Source organism: Liolophura sinensis, chromosome 1, assembly GCF_032854445.1.
Source record: "Liolophura sinensis isolate JHLJ2023 chromosome 1, CUHK_Ljap_v2, whole genome shotgun sequence".
In the NCBI taxonomy this organism is placed as follows: domain Eukaryota; kingdom Metazoa; phylum Mollusca; class Polyplacophora; order Chitonida; family Chitonidae; genus Liolophura; species Liolophura sinensis.
This window is the reverse complement of record NC_088295.1, coordinates 56,557,538-56,572,341: the sequence shown is the minus strand read 5'-3', so window position 1 is coordinate 56,572,341 and position 14,804 is coordinate 56,557,538.

The following is a 14,804-nucleotide window of genomic DNA, read 5'->3' as shown; positions in this document are numbered from 1 at the left end:
AGTGTTTATTAGTCTATCATCTGATAAATACTTTATTTTAGTGTTTCCTTTGCCTTTAAATCAGGTTTAAATCTTAATACCGGCCTTAACTTCTAATACACCTTTGAACAATTGGTTTTATAACTGTTTTCTTTTGTTAAAATGTCAAAGATAACGTTATTACTCGACAAAAATATGCAAAAAAAGGTTAGCATGTTTAGTGTTGACCCATACAAACATCTCTTACTAGCTCTTGTATGCATACTGCTGAAGTGTATAGTGTAAACCAGTACAGTGTATGACTCTTTCACCATCCTTTGTGTCCCTACTGCTGCTGTGTATAGTGTAAACTAGTACAGTGTATGACTCTTTCACCAGCCTTTGTGTCCCTACTGCTGCTGTGTATAGTGTAAACCAGTACAGTGTATGACTCTTTCACCATCCTTTGTGTCCCTACTGCTGCTGTGTATAGTGTAAACTAGTACAGTGTATGACTCTTTCACCAGCCTTTGTGTCCCTACTGCTGCTGTGTATAGTGTAAACTAGTACAGTGTATGACTCTTTCACCAGCCTTTGTGTCCCTACTGCTGCTGTGTATAGTGTAAACTAGTACAGTGTATGACTCTTTCACCAGCCTTTGTGTCCCTACTGCTGCTGTGTATAGTGTAAACTAGTACAGTGTATGACTCTCTCACCATCCTTTGTATCCCTACTGCTGATGTATATAGTGTAAACTAGTACAGTGTACGACTCTTTCACCATCCTTTGTATCCCTACTGCTGGTGTATATAGTGTACAATATCAGACACACTCTTTTACCATCTTTCAACATTTTAGCCGCACATAACGACACACTTTGTACATTTATGTACAAGAGGATTTTTTGATCGTGGAATATAAAACATGTTAACATCAGTTTTGTGCTTGTTGAAAATAACAAAAAATAATTAATACCTCCAGTACGGTGTAAATGACATGTCCTGTGTGTAGATTTCATTCCCCAGTATAGCAACGGTAACTGAGGTATGTAGGTTTTACGCACAAACCTACTGTATCGAAGGCAGAACATTTTAAAAAAGATTTGTAATTTTTATTGCCTCATATGCGCTGTTATGGAGAATTGCACTCAGAAACTAAATCTCTTAATTTTAACAGAAAGTCTGAAAAAGTTGTCTGAGTGATGCTAGAAGGTATTCTGTTATTGCAACAGATAATTCTGTTAAATATTACACATATATTCTGTTAATTCAACAGAAATATTCTGTTAAACTAAGAGGATAATATATTGAATATAAAACGGTATTACGTTATGATAAAAGAACACATTCTAGCATCACCCAAACAACAGATTTTCTGTTAAAATTAACTGATTTTTTCATTTTTTGGGTGTAAGAGGATTTACAGAACTTTACATTCAGACATACACGTACATGAGGAGATTCCTTCCTTTACAGCTAGATAATGTCGATGACATTTATGAATATTTAAATTTGCATAGGTATGGAGTTCTGTCAGCCTTTATTCACTGGCAACATTCTTAATCTTATGTGATATAGACAGTCAGATTTGATGTCTCATTTTAACTGGTATAAATTTACTATTGTTTATGTCCGAAGTACACGTATATAACTGGAATAGGGGAACCTTGTTTCAATGGTCATGTCCACCTAGAATATAACTGTTTAGTCTCACTCCAGTGATACTGGCTGTATAGATAAGTCAAATATGTCAAATACCAGTATTACTGTACCGACTGCAGGCAAATCCAGTATAAGCAGAGAGGCTCGTGAGCTACCGTCGGGTACATTATGATGAGAATTACTCTGGTTTTCCCCTGATTTTGCCGGATGTCCAACCAGATATCTATGTGAAATAATCAACACGACAAGGAAACACCTTGCAAATGCACTGATGATCATACACATTTACAGGATGTTGAAAATTAAACTTGCAGCAAAATATGTTGACCTATTTCATAGCCTGTGAACCAAGGCTATACTTTGCTATGTACATAGCATTCAGCGGCAGAATAAAGCCGCGTGTCCCTGTGCAGAGAACAGTGCAGGGTATAATGTGTTTTGTAGATTGGGGAAAAGTTTATTAGATATGAACAAACTTGTTCGTGTTGCACTGTGTTACATAGCAAGACGTTGTACTAGTCGTTCTCAAACTGTACATATCTGCAGATTTATTTATTTATTTTATCGGTGTTTTACGCCGTACTCAAGAATATTTCGGCATATATTCTACAAATGTGTACAAAAGAATTGTACAAATGTACAAGTGTTTTACCCTTACAAATAAAACATAGCTTAATGTAATTTGTAGTCAGTATGTCATAGATGCACAAGTAAATGTGCAATTCTTTTGTAAAATAAATGTTCATCGCGCATGTATATATAAAATTCTTTAATACATATTTGTAATTAGTTTATACATATATACAAATAAGCAGAAGCTCTTACACATGCATGTATGTGCAAATATGTCCGCGGATTGTTTACATATGTAAACTAAACGTTCATTATACATATGTAAAATACTTGTATACGAATTGTAAGATATTTTTGCACATACTTGAACAAATAAAAATTATTTTACACATACATAAAATTTTCATATATCTACATTTTAAACCGAAACTTTCAGACACACGTACAAATATATATGTCAAATTTTAAAATTTTGTAAAATTCCTTTATACAAATGTTCATTTCTTTAAAATAAACCGAAGTTTTCAAAGATATAAGTAAAAATGATATTTATGTATTTACAAATATATTTATTTGATTGGAAAATATAATTTGATATGCATATGTAAAGTACAGAAGATGTGGACATATGTACTTTTCTATACACATGTATAGTTAAAGAGTAAATTCCTAAACGGTTTGCCATAAGCGATACATATTTAAGAGGCGTTTTACAGATATCGCATTGATCCATCCAGCACATACCATACGTTTGAGACGCGCACTATGTATAACAGAATTCCACATTCATGACAAGTACACAGAAAGAATACAGTGTCACTATACAAGCATGCAATGCAGGCCGGCTATCTAGCAAAATGGACGACACAGCAAAGGTATATATTTATACAGTATACAGCCTTACGTCATAGGGTTTGTCAGGTATGGGCTATACCCGGCGAAGTGCATTGATAAAATAAATATTTTTAATCTATAGCATAATATACTATTCAGATAAATAATTACATATAAAATAATAAAAGACATACAACATACAGCATATAAATTCGGATTTTTTCCCCTTATTTTTTGGTGGTGATGGGGTGAGGCCGGGGGAGTAGGGATATTTCTTTTGGGCACATGTTCCTCCGGCTTCAAATTACACATAGGGACATTTGCAATGTTCGAGTCAGAGGGAAACCCAGCGATACGTGAATCCTATATTCTATAACTATAAATAAACTATATTCATGGCATTCAAACTTTGCTGTTCCCAGCCGGGTCATAACAGAAATGTATTAACAGAAATGTAATATTTAGTGTCACTGTGTAACACTAACAGAAATGCAATAATTAGTGTCACTGTGTAACACTAAAAGAAATGTAATAATAAATGCCATTGTCCAACACTGGTGTAGAAATGTAACACTAGTAGCTGAACAGTAAAATCAAGTCTGATAACAAATGTTATAACAATTCCGATAAATATACACACTGTGTAATAATACTGTATTGCAAAGAAAATCTTGATATCTTTCCTTCAGTTTAATTTCCTTTCATATGAATAATGCAAGTATATATCCGAAATAGGCAGTAACATATAGATCATAGCCCGGTGGTTCAAAACTGTTTAAATCAAGACTTAATACCAGATTTAATTTTTAGCCCAGTCTACAATTTAATACTTAGCCCAAAAATGATTGTTTAACAGGGCCCGGTTGTTCAAATCTGTTTAATACCAGGTTTAACTTTTAACCAAGCCTTCAATTTTGTACTCAGGCCAAATAAATTACATAACAGTGTATTAAATATGAATTAAATCTGTTGCTGTTATACTCTGACTTTGAATTACTGCATTGGCTGTTGAGTTTGGATAAAACTTTAAATGTAAGATATGATTTAAGCCAATACACTTTCGAAGAACTGGATCTTGATGCATAGTTATGCAGTCAGGCACAACGCCATGTTGCTCTATGTCATGGGGAAGGCCTATAGATCGATGCAGCAAGGTTGCGGCAGTAGGGAAGGAGAGACGGATCTTTCCAAACCTACAAACAACTTTGAGTATGACATATGGAGAGAATGTTTTGTTGCAGTGTAGGTTCTTAGTTTATTCTCTTTTGATAAGAGAATTTGTAAACACAAACAACATCTGTTACATCGGTTGTAAAACACAAACCACGTCGGCAAGGGGTGACAGCGGAATAGATAGACACTGCCGGGAATCAGGGTGAGTCCTATATGTACATAACCGTGGATGATGGCAGGAAGCTTGCCACCGTTCACCCACATAGGCCTACTCCAGCATGTTTACTCTTTATGGAGGGCATCCTCAGAGACCAGCTGGAAATTGTCATACTAAAAAGACCTATTTCCATGCATATACAGGCAATCATTTTGATAAACAGAATACGACTTAATGTGGACAACCCTCCTACATGTATGTACAGCTATAATATTAGCCTCATATTTATGAACTGTGACTAATACTCAGCACCATTCCTCACTTAAGATTCATAACGTTTCGCCTATATATACACTTCCTCATATACGCCATGCCGCCAGGAGGTGTTTCCAGACATTCATAACAGCTCATAGTCTAGGCCACCCTATATATATATGTATATGAACACACTGCATATAAACTCATTCAAACTACAGCATTAAAGAAGGATTTACAGCATCTAGAGAATGTCTGTATTAAGATCTACACATATTTTTTTTTGTGTTTTAGAGGGTGTCCTATTAATTTAGGTTATGTTTAACATTGTTTAACTTTAAATAAATTAGAATTGTTAATAACAGTAAGAGTGGAAGACTGTAGTTCTACCAGTGACACTTGGCTACGCTCTAAAAACTACTCTGATAAATGTAACATAACATTCTATTTTTGGGGGTGATGTATATCAGAATAGTTTCTATTAGCGGCAACGTAATATTACACCATGTCCAGTCAAACCAACAAAAGTATTTTTGTGTCATAAACAGCATAATAGTTTGTACCAGTAACATAATCAGTTTTGTCGCACTCAGAAAAACACAGTGTTCAGTGTATTTAACGGATTAGTCTTTAGATTGTTAATTGTTACCCTCCTTTTTTGGACTTTCAAATAAAGCTGTACATACATATACGTGATAAGTGATAATCACATTTGGATTGTCCACTGGAATGCACTGATATCGTTATCTCAGAGCTACAGCTAATATAGAGAAGTCAACTCTCTATATTAGGTACTTAAATATATTCCCAGAGGCTATATGCATGTTTATTATCCCAGAGGAAAACAATAAATACTGTATATATAATTATTACATTGGGATGCAAATTTATGGTACAACGTTTTGCAAACATCTGAAAAATATGCATACGAGGCAGGTGTAAAGGGCATATCTAAGCTTGAGGACACTGTATACACAGTGTGAGTGCATACAGTGTCCTCAGACTTGGCGATTTACTTAAGGCGTTGCCTTGGACGAGTTGTCTATAAATTGTTCCATGCAATTTAAACAAACATTTATGACCAAGCGTGAGCAAAGATATGCTTGTTCTATTCAAAAACACCAACATCATGTACACAATATACATACTCCACTGCTGAGCGTTAAAACTAAAAAAAAAACAAGCAAATATATTTATTCAAGGAAAGTTAGCTTCGTAGAACCTTAAGTAGTAAGTAAGCCAAACAACAACAAAAATATCAAAGTTTGTACCAGTACATTAATTTTTGATAAACTTTATCTCGATTGTAAATTATTTTACTCTGTTGAGCATTCACTTGCCCGTTCCTTCCAGAATATTATGGAATCTGAAAACATGCGTGAAAATAGACTATGTGTAAGATTTAGCGACAACATTTCTTCAAATAGTCATTTAGAATGTACATATATATCATACATTAATCTAGCCATTACAACCCCAAAAAGGCAAATTTTACAAGATTTTACACTCATTTAAAGACCAGAAATAAACGTGAGACTGAATACATACACACTAAAAACTAATCCGCTAAGTTGATAGAATACGGGTGCCATGTGTTCTGAATGATGACAGAACAGAATAATGTTATTTTTACAATCTATTATGGTTTGGACGTATTATGTTGAATGGTCTGTTTTTCCAACAGAATACTTTAATTTGTTAATTTAACACGATATGGTGTTGTCCATGCGTAACATAAAGTTATACTGTTCTAACGTAATCTATTCTAGTATAACTCAGGAAAGTATGGTTAAATTCGAACACATTAGTTTGTAGGGGTGTATAGTGTCGCAGATTTTTCTCTTCCATAGCTCAAGTTTGTGTCCTGAATCTCAGCGCGGATTTACATTTAACTGAAGACCTCATTGCGCTTGAAAAGTCTGTATAGGATGGACAGAACGTATTTATCTGTTGTGATCCGTGTCACTATGCCCAGTGTTGGCAATGTATGCACTGAAAAAAGCTATATACATGAATGCCGGTTTTTTGAAAAAACACTACTTTCTTGTGGCTTTCAGACTTTGGGATTTTAAACATATTGCAGAAAAATATGTCCATCATATCCCGGTGTCAGGCTCACGGGGAAAACGATTGTATTTGTATAGGTGCTGTAAGATAATGCCAAAAACGTAAGTTATTTTTTTAATAATCATTTTTAAATAATGGGTCCCAGGACTTTGTATATAACACATGACCTCCTTTTTCCTTTGTGAAGCGTTTTTAGGTCTCAGTCGAATTTTCCTTAAAACCGAGTATATTTATCCTCATGGTCTTATTTCAGCCGGTTTTCTTAATTGCCCTAGAGCTAAATTTATGCATGCACCAACGAATCGGAAGTTGTTCGTTTTATATGTAAATAAATACAGAACCGTTGAAAAAAAAAGCAAAACAAAAAACAGCATGCATCGTGAATAAAAAATTAATCACGACATGTTCATTCATTAAAAAACTCAATTAGTCATTAATTACTACGACAAGACTAAACAAGTTTGTTGGCCATAATTCAAACCACAACTAAAACTATCACAACTCCGGAAGTGAACTTTTTTCCCCATTTAATACAAAATTCATATCTGCGATCATTAACTGGCTTGACCTGTATATGGTATATAACATCCCATTTGACGTGGTAAGGTTACAAAAGTTTGGAGGCTCTCCGTTGCGATATGTACATTGTAGGTTGTGGGTAGACTGTTACTTTGATGGGCGAAATCATGCGTACAGAAAAAAAGCATCGATTTTTTTAAATACACAACTTCATCAAGTCATTTCATCATATTAGGAACCAAAAATTTGAAAATTATTTAAAATAAAATGTTTTCTTCTGAAATAACACATAAATATATTTTGTACAGAAAAACACGACTCTGTAACAGATGTGTACATGCAGCCTGAGTGGTGGTACACCATATCATGTTACTACAACATAATAGCATGTGCATGACAGACAACACAGTACCAAGTTTGGTATACACAATACCAAAATACCAAGGGCATGCAAGTCTGATAGTTATAAAATCATTCATATATATATATATATATATATATATATATATTAACAATGACAATAAACTTGCATTATTTTACCTCTACTGACAACGTGTAACAGATAGGGTAGGTCATTTCGTCATTTATTGTCACATTCTCAAAGGCGCGAATTGACCAGTAACGTTTAAGTTACACGTTGTACTGACATTTCAGTCTGTAGGCGTCGAAACAGACATTGGTATACCAGCCATCAACCGAAATGGACGTTCCGATCGATAATCAATATGTTACACAATGTTCAACAACAAACCACAAAAGAACTATATAAAGTAAGAAATTAGGACGAGTTCATGTTAAGAAAAGACACAAGGAGAATGATTTTAAACCAGTATCCATATCGTGCCATGTTATAAGTACCATGCTGTTTGTTACCATATTTCGGGAAATGATCCCCCCTCTTTGTCCGAGACCGCACCCTGTGAGCCGGATCTAAACGCTTGACTTTGATTTTCGGCCCTCCTCTTCTTTTGTTACTTTGGACTTTTTAACCTCACCTTTGCACAACTTAGATTTTTTTTTTGCAGAACCACGAGCATGGGAAAACCATTCGCTTTGTAATGTCGCTTCTTGGTGTGATACGCCTGTATCACAGAAGATCAGATTGCCGCAAGCATGCGAAGTCGAACGCCAGCAGATCCTGTTCTATTCCGAAAAATCTTTCAATCACTATAGGCTGTCAGTGCAAGACACCCCAAGTCACATGACGTTAAGCAACATTCAAATGGAATGAAAAAGGATCTATTCTGAATACTATTTCACAGAGTTAAAACTTTCAACATTTCTAAATTACCAAGTTTAAAGTCTTAGATCTAAACGTGTGACTATGATTTTCATCCCCTCCTCTTCTTTTGTTACTTTGGATTTCTTAGCCTCACCTTTTTCACAACTTAGATTTATTTTTCTTTGTAGAAACCGCAAGCATGGGTAAACGATTCGCTTTTTAATGTCGCCTCTTGGGCTGAAATTCTGCACCCCCATGTGCAGTTTGGTTTCAATGAATGATAATAGCTTAACGTTACATGCCGATATTTCAGCTATTTAATGGCAACAATCCTTCGAAACTTGTATCAAATTCTCCCTAACTATACATTTGTCAATTTGAAAATAATATCATCTTACAGCCAAAACTGATTTATTTTTCATGGTATAAACATAGCTCGTAACTTTCCAGTGTGCTCGTGGATGATGGTGTTAATTTATTTCACCGCATAAAACAGTTCATTATATGGTTTAAAGAACATCTGGGACTTGTTTCAGCGGAAACGCAAGCCTGTAAGAATCTTCACATGAACTGGTCAGTCTGACGATTTAAATAACTAAGGTAAACACACACACAAAAAAACACATACTTATTGTCTATATCAGAAAACAATACGCCTGTATCACAGAAGATCGGATTGCCACAAGCACGCGATGTTGTATGCAAGAAGCTCCTGTTCTAATCCGAAAAACCTTTTAATCACTAGGACTCAAGGGGTATAGGATCCAACTTTGGACAGGCTTTGGACAGGGAATTTGTATGCACCCCGCTTTCTCCATTTCCACTGTTTGTTGGACCTTCGTAACTGTAAGCTTCCGACTACGCTTTTGTGACCACGATTCTTCCGGCAACATAATACAACAATCCATATTAGTATACGTCACATGTGGGAAAGTTGGTGAGTAACTTGCCACAGGTCGGTGGTTTAGAAAACCGGGCACTCTTCCCGACACCCATAAAGCCGACTGCCAGGGTATATGAGTTAAGAATTCTCGAGTATAGATGATTTGAAATGGCGGCCTTGTTAGATCTACAACCAAAGAACTCCCTGGCCTCTCCTGGACTGTGCCTATCATTATTATATGCGCAATAGACCTTGACATTCTTTTGTTAGAGATCCAAAATGGCCGTCAGTTCAAGTCACCTGTATGTCGTTAAACAACATTCAAATGGAATGAAAAAAGATCTATTCTGAATACTGTTTTACAGTCAGATTTAAAACTTTCAAAGTGCAGCATTTTTAAATTACCAAGTTTAAAGTCTTAGATACAGTCTGATTGGCAATTGAACTCCCAGTCTGCTGCTTACAATTCGAACCCCTCGGCTAGTTATGAAATATGCGGCATATTTCCTACAGCTGTACGTCTACGGACCTTGTGGATACAGGAAATGAGCGAGTTGCAAAGGGCGGAAACTGGACCTTATCACGGGCTACACAGGGCAGACAGTCAGGATCAAGCCCCTGCCGAGCGCAAGCGCACATGTATAACTGTTTCAAAGTTTCCGGCTGTTGTCACAGCACATGAACACAATGCGCCCTTTTTTTTATACCGGTGAGGGATGGTTTTACTTCCGTTGTAGACAAAAAGTTCTTGAATTTCTTCCTATTGTTGGGCGAAGAGTTAGACAATGTCAAAGCTGGCTTCATTCATATATATGAGGCATTTCTTGACATCAGAACTTTACTGTTTTAAAGGACTAGACGTAAGCTGGCTTTAACAACGATGACCCTATGTACATGTATAGGCTGGAAATTTGTCAGCGATCGTACATCAATATGTATATGATGTTTTTGGGCAGCACTACTATTTCCCTGCATGTAAAACCCCACCCAACTCCACAGAACTGTTGTAGAGCACTTGACAACATTGAGACACCATTTATTTTATAATGGTAGAATTTCATTTGAATCAATAAATGAATAAATAAATGAATAAATAAGTAAATAAATCAATAAATAAATTTTATTCATTATTTATACCTGTGGTCTTAAATTAACAATCATGATAACAGTAATTTGTAGACAAAAAAAAATAAAAAAATAAAAAGATAAAACTAAAATTGAAAAAAAACTACATGCAACCGAAAAGCTATGAAGAGATATTTTTTTTAATACAAGTATTCTCGAGATATTATTTATTTATTTACTTAATCGGCGTTTCACGTCATACCCAAGAATATTTCACTTATACGACTACGACCAGCATTATGATCGGAGAAAACCAGGTTCCAAAATACCCACGACCATCAGCAAGTTGCTAGGTAGACCTTCCCACGTAGAGCTAGAGAGGAAGTAAGCCTGAGCTGGACTTGAACTGGTGAGAGGCTGATGGATCCTTGCACAACACTGGCACGCTAGTCGCCTCGGTCACGGAGGCCCCCACTCTAGATATTAAACTACATGTATATCGTTTTATCATTTTGTAGTCATTTGTCCATAGTGTTTTCGTTGTTGTTGGGAAAAGTTTCCACCATTCAAAGGTAACATAGACAGAATAGGATCTACCCTATTTAACTGTGATAAAGGTACTTCTAGCTATTTAGCCCTGAACCCATACCAGCTTATGTACATGTCAAAAGGTGTGTAATTACATATAATGAGTCGACATATCCAAACGACGTTTATCGAGAAGTGCTTGCATCACTCCTTTACATCGCATGTTAACGGCGATCCACAGAGACTGTGCCACTTCCGGTACCTGCTGCGCATGGCTCACGTCTGGATGAAAATTTGATGACCGACCAATGTCTCAGCGAAAGGCCAAGCACAAAGTCCATTGGATGTAAATCCCCCACTCGCCTCGGATTTTAAGTCCGGATGTGAACAAGTAACAACGGCTCTGGCAATTTAGCAGTGAACTAAATAGCCTACGTGTGAAACTTGACATTTGGATGATGACCTGTTACATGTATCTCGATGGGCACCTATGATTCCATGCGCAAATCCCCCTGCCCCTACCCTTCCCAAGCTTGTGATTGCCCAGGGCCCACAGGGACGGCTTTTATGTGTAGCACATTTCTGTACACATCTAAACTGATTTATTTCCTCCCTATCAAATTAAACTGAACGCCACTGACTTCTAGTAATCAGGAAACATTGTTTTGAAGTTGTCACCGTTATACGCTCTACACGATTGCTACCATTCTATTTTTCATCCACCCTGTTTGGAAGGTTGTTAGAATAAGCTTATATCCACACGGAAAAATATCATTACCGTACTTAACAATTTATTGCATGCAGTGACAATGGGTGATTGTGAGCACTGCAAACAACCGTAATTAAAAATAAATAAATAAATAAATAAATAAATAAAAGAAAAAAAACGGGTATACGTATCTAGAAGTTGCCATTAGAATGTGGAGTTCAGATGAAAGAATCGAAAAGTTAGTTGTAAATGTTGCGTTTAACATTTTTCTTGGTTTCTCTTTAAAGTAATTTTTGTTAAGGTGGGTATTTGGGACCACCTCTGGGTATATGTCGTATCTGAGTAATGATGCTATGAATGAGGATGTAACACATGCGTAATAAATACATTTGCACTGGAATCTGGTGTTTTCAGGTAACAAATTTGTTCAACCTGGGTTTTGATCATATTCATATTTTAAATATATTCATAAATATTATGATAATTCGGATTCAGTGCATATGTTTGGCTATAGACAAAATACGTTATGTATTGGTGGTCCTAAATACGCAGCATGCCAAAATATTTTCAAATACCCATTTCTCCCGAAAGAAAAATGGAAGAATATATTAAAGACCATATTTGCAATTAAATTTTCCCGCTCTTTTATCTGATTTTGGCATAATTTGTATGTTGTCTTCTCCTTTATATTACATGGGTATAAACTGTGAAGTATACGAAAAAAAAATTATTTGTTCCTGTGGATATAACGTGACAGCTTCCAAAAATGATGAATAAAAATTCAAAACCGACACGAACACAATATTTGGCTGCGAATACAGCATTGCGCGAAACTTTTTTCTTTAACTAGAAATACATGCAAATGCAAAGAAAACACCCAAATCTAAACAGAAACCTGGTTTAATGCAGCGGCCGTACTGAATTAAGGATAGGTAGGGAGCGAATAGGGCCAACACGATAGATTGTTCTGTGCTACACGGATTTGACTATCGATCTGTGGTTCCCGTATTTCATAACCATGGACATTTTTTTGGTTAACATGTTTAGTATTCAACGCCGTATGGGCTACTCGTGGACTCGTATGACGGCGATCTAGTTTATGGACGGAGTAAATACCGCCCTCCCTTGTTTAATTTTAAATTAAATTTTAACCTGTAATTAAATCAGTCATGCCTTCAGAAACAAGTTCGTTCAAATTTCAATGATTTTACACCCATAATTCCAAAAGCCATACGAGCTTCGTGAACCGCTTTTTGTCACCAGGGCCCCTTAGCATTTCCGATTTACACTATAATCATTTTAAGTCGTCAGCGTGTCATTTGTGGTGTACTGATGCATGTTTTGTATCAAAATGAAGGAAACTGTCAATACTTTGGGCCGGTATGAGTTTTAATGATGAAAGTTTGAAATTCAGGGCGAGAGGATACAAGAAGACAGATAGTGATAAGGCTGCGAGGGACGTTCACATGGCGTTGGTGTAGAAATATCCAGATCTTGACGGTCAACCTTTGTCAATATTTTTATGGCTGCTTTCTCACACGCTTATCCAGGTATGCGCCAAGGCTTATTGGCCACATAATGTTTGGGACAGAGTTACAGCACTAAACGTTAACATTATCGCTTATGAAAAGTTAATAGGGCTCTGAGGCCAGCTGCACAAATGCGTCACGACCTGTGAAGCGGGCCATAACAGCATTGTAGGGGAAGCTACTTTGTTGTGTATGTAACACGAAAGTTCCTTCGTAAGCTTCCGGCCCTTGATACATTTCAAGGTTGTATTCGTTTTTGTTTGTTTTTTTTACGCAGTAGGTCCTGCTATATCCTTACCTGGGTTTGTACCCTCAACATCAGTGGACGAACTAAATTAAGGTAGTGCTTTGAACCTGTAACATGACCGTCCCTAAAAGGAAGACCCGGTCATAACTAAAAGCAGAGTCTATTAACATAGTTTACCTACTACAGTAAATCCTATACCGATTCGACCAATCATCAAAAGGTGTATGGAATCCTAGCTGGTTCTAATGGTTTAAGCCTTGGCTCTACGTGACCTTCAGTGATCCTTGATCAATGAGGAATGGGATTTGAATCCACCTCTAGTTATTTAGGCTGAGTCTGTACTCCGGTTTCGTTTACCCAAAATCCTTACGACAGACATATAACTGACCAATTCGTGAACACGACGATAACACCAATCAATCGATCAATCAATAATCAATCAATAATCGTCTTTTGAAGACTGACATGATATCAGAAGTTTGGAGATTTTAAATTAGTACATACTTGATATAGACTAAGAGGAAGACAAACATTGTATAACTTTTGGACAAATCTGCCATTTTTATAACATTCTTTTTTCTACTGAACATTGGGAACTATTACTGAAATGTTTTAATTCATTTTAATAACGGGTAGGCCTGTAACCAATCAGCTGTGCCTGATAACAATGTCCTATGCTTTACAGTTCTTAACATTCAGGCTGCAAAAAGATTGAGTATTAAACTTCGATTTCATGAGCCCCTGATTGGATAATAATGATGCTGTGACTGGATGATTTGGTTTCAAAGTCGTCCTCTGATTGGTGCATCTGATGAATAAAACCTGGTGGCGCCCGCTGGTGCGTCTTGGTAACGATCTTTGATTCGATGACGGGCAAAGAAAAAAACACGAAAAGCATCACGAGGAAAGCCCCAATGCAGTACCCAAGTGGAGAAGAAATACAAGTGACCGTGGACACCACCAACATCACTAACACGACTATACAGAACGTTGACGCCCTTAAATCGTGGCTCCCTCGGAGGTGGTCGCAGAAATCCTTCAGTCCTGGTACTGTGTCTCTTTCGCTGTTGTGAGGCATTTTGACTATGTATAAGGTATGTCATGTATATCATCGAAATTCATTCACAGGTGGGATGCTGTAAGGCAAGGATGGACTTATGTAACGAAGCAATATCTCTCCTTAAGAACGACTATATGAAGAACGATATAATTTTCTCAGCCGAATAAAACGTTATTATAACTGGATGCATTGGTCCAAGGCCAGTATGATCTCAAGTTCGAATCCAGTTATTGTGGGAGGAAACTGGGGGAAACCCACGATCATCCGCAGGTTGTTGACAGACCTTCTCACGTACAGCCTGAGAGCATAGGATGGGCTTGACCTCACAGCAACCATAGTGGTAAGAGTCTTCTTTTTCAGTGTA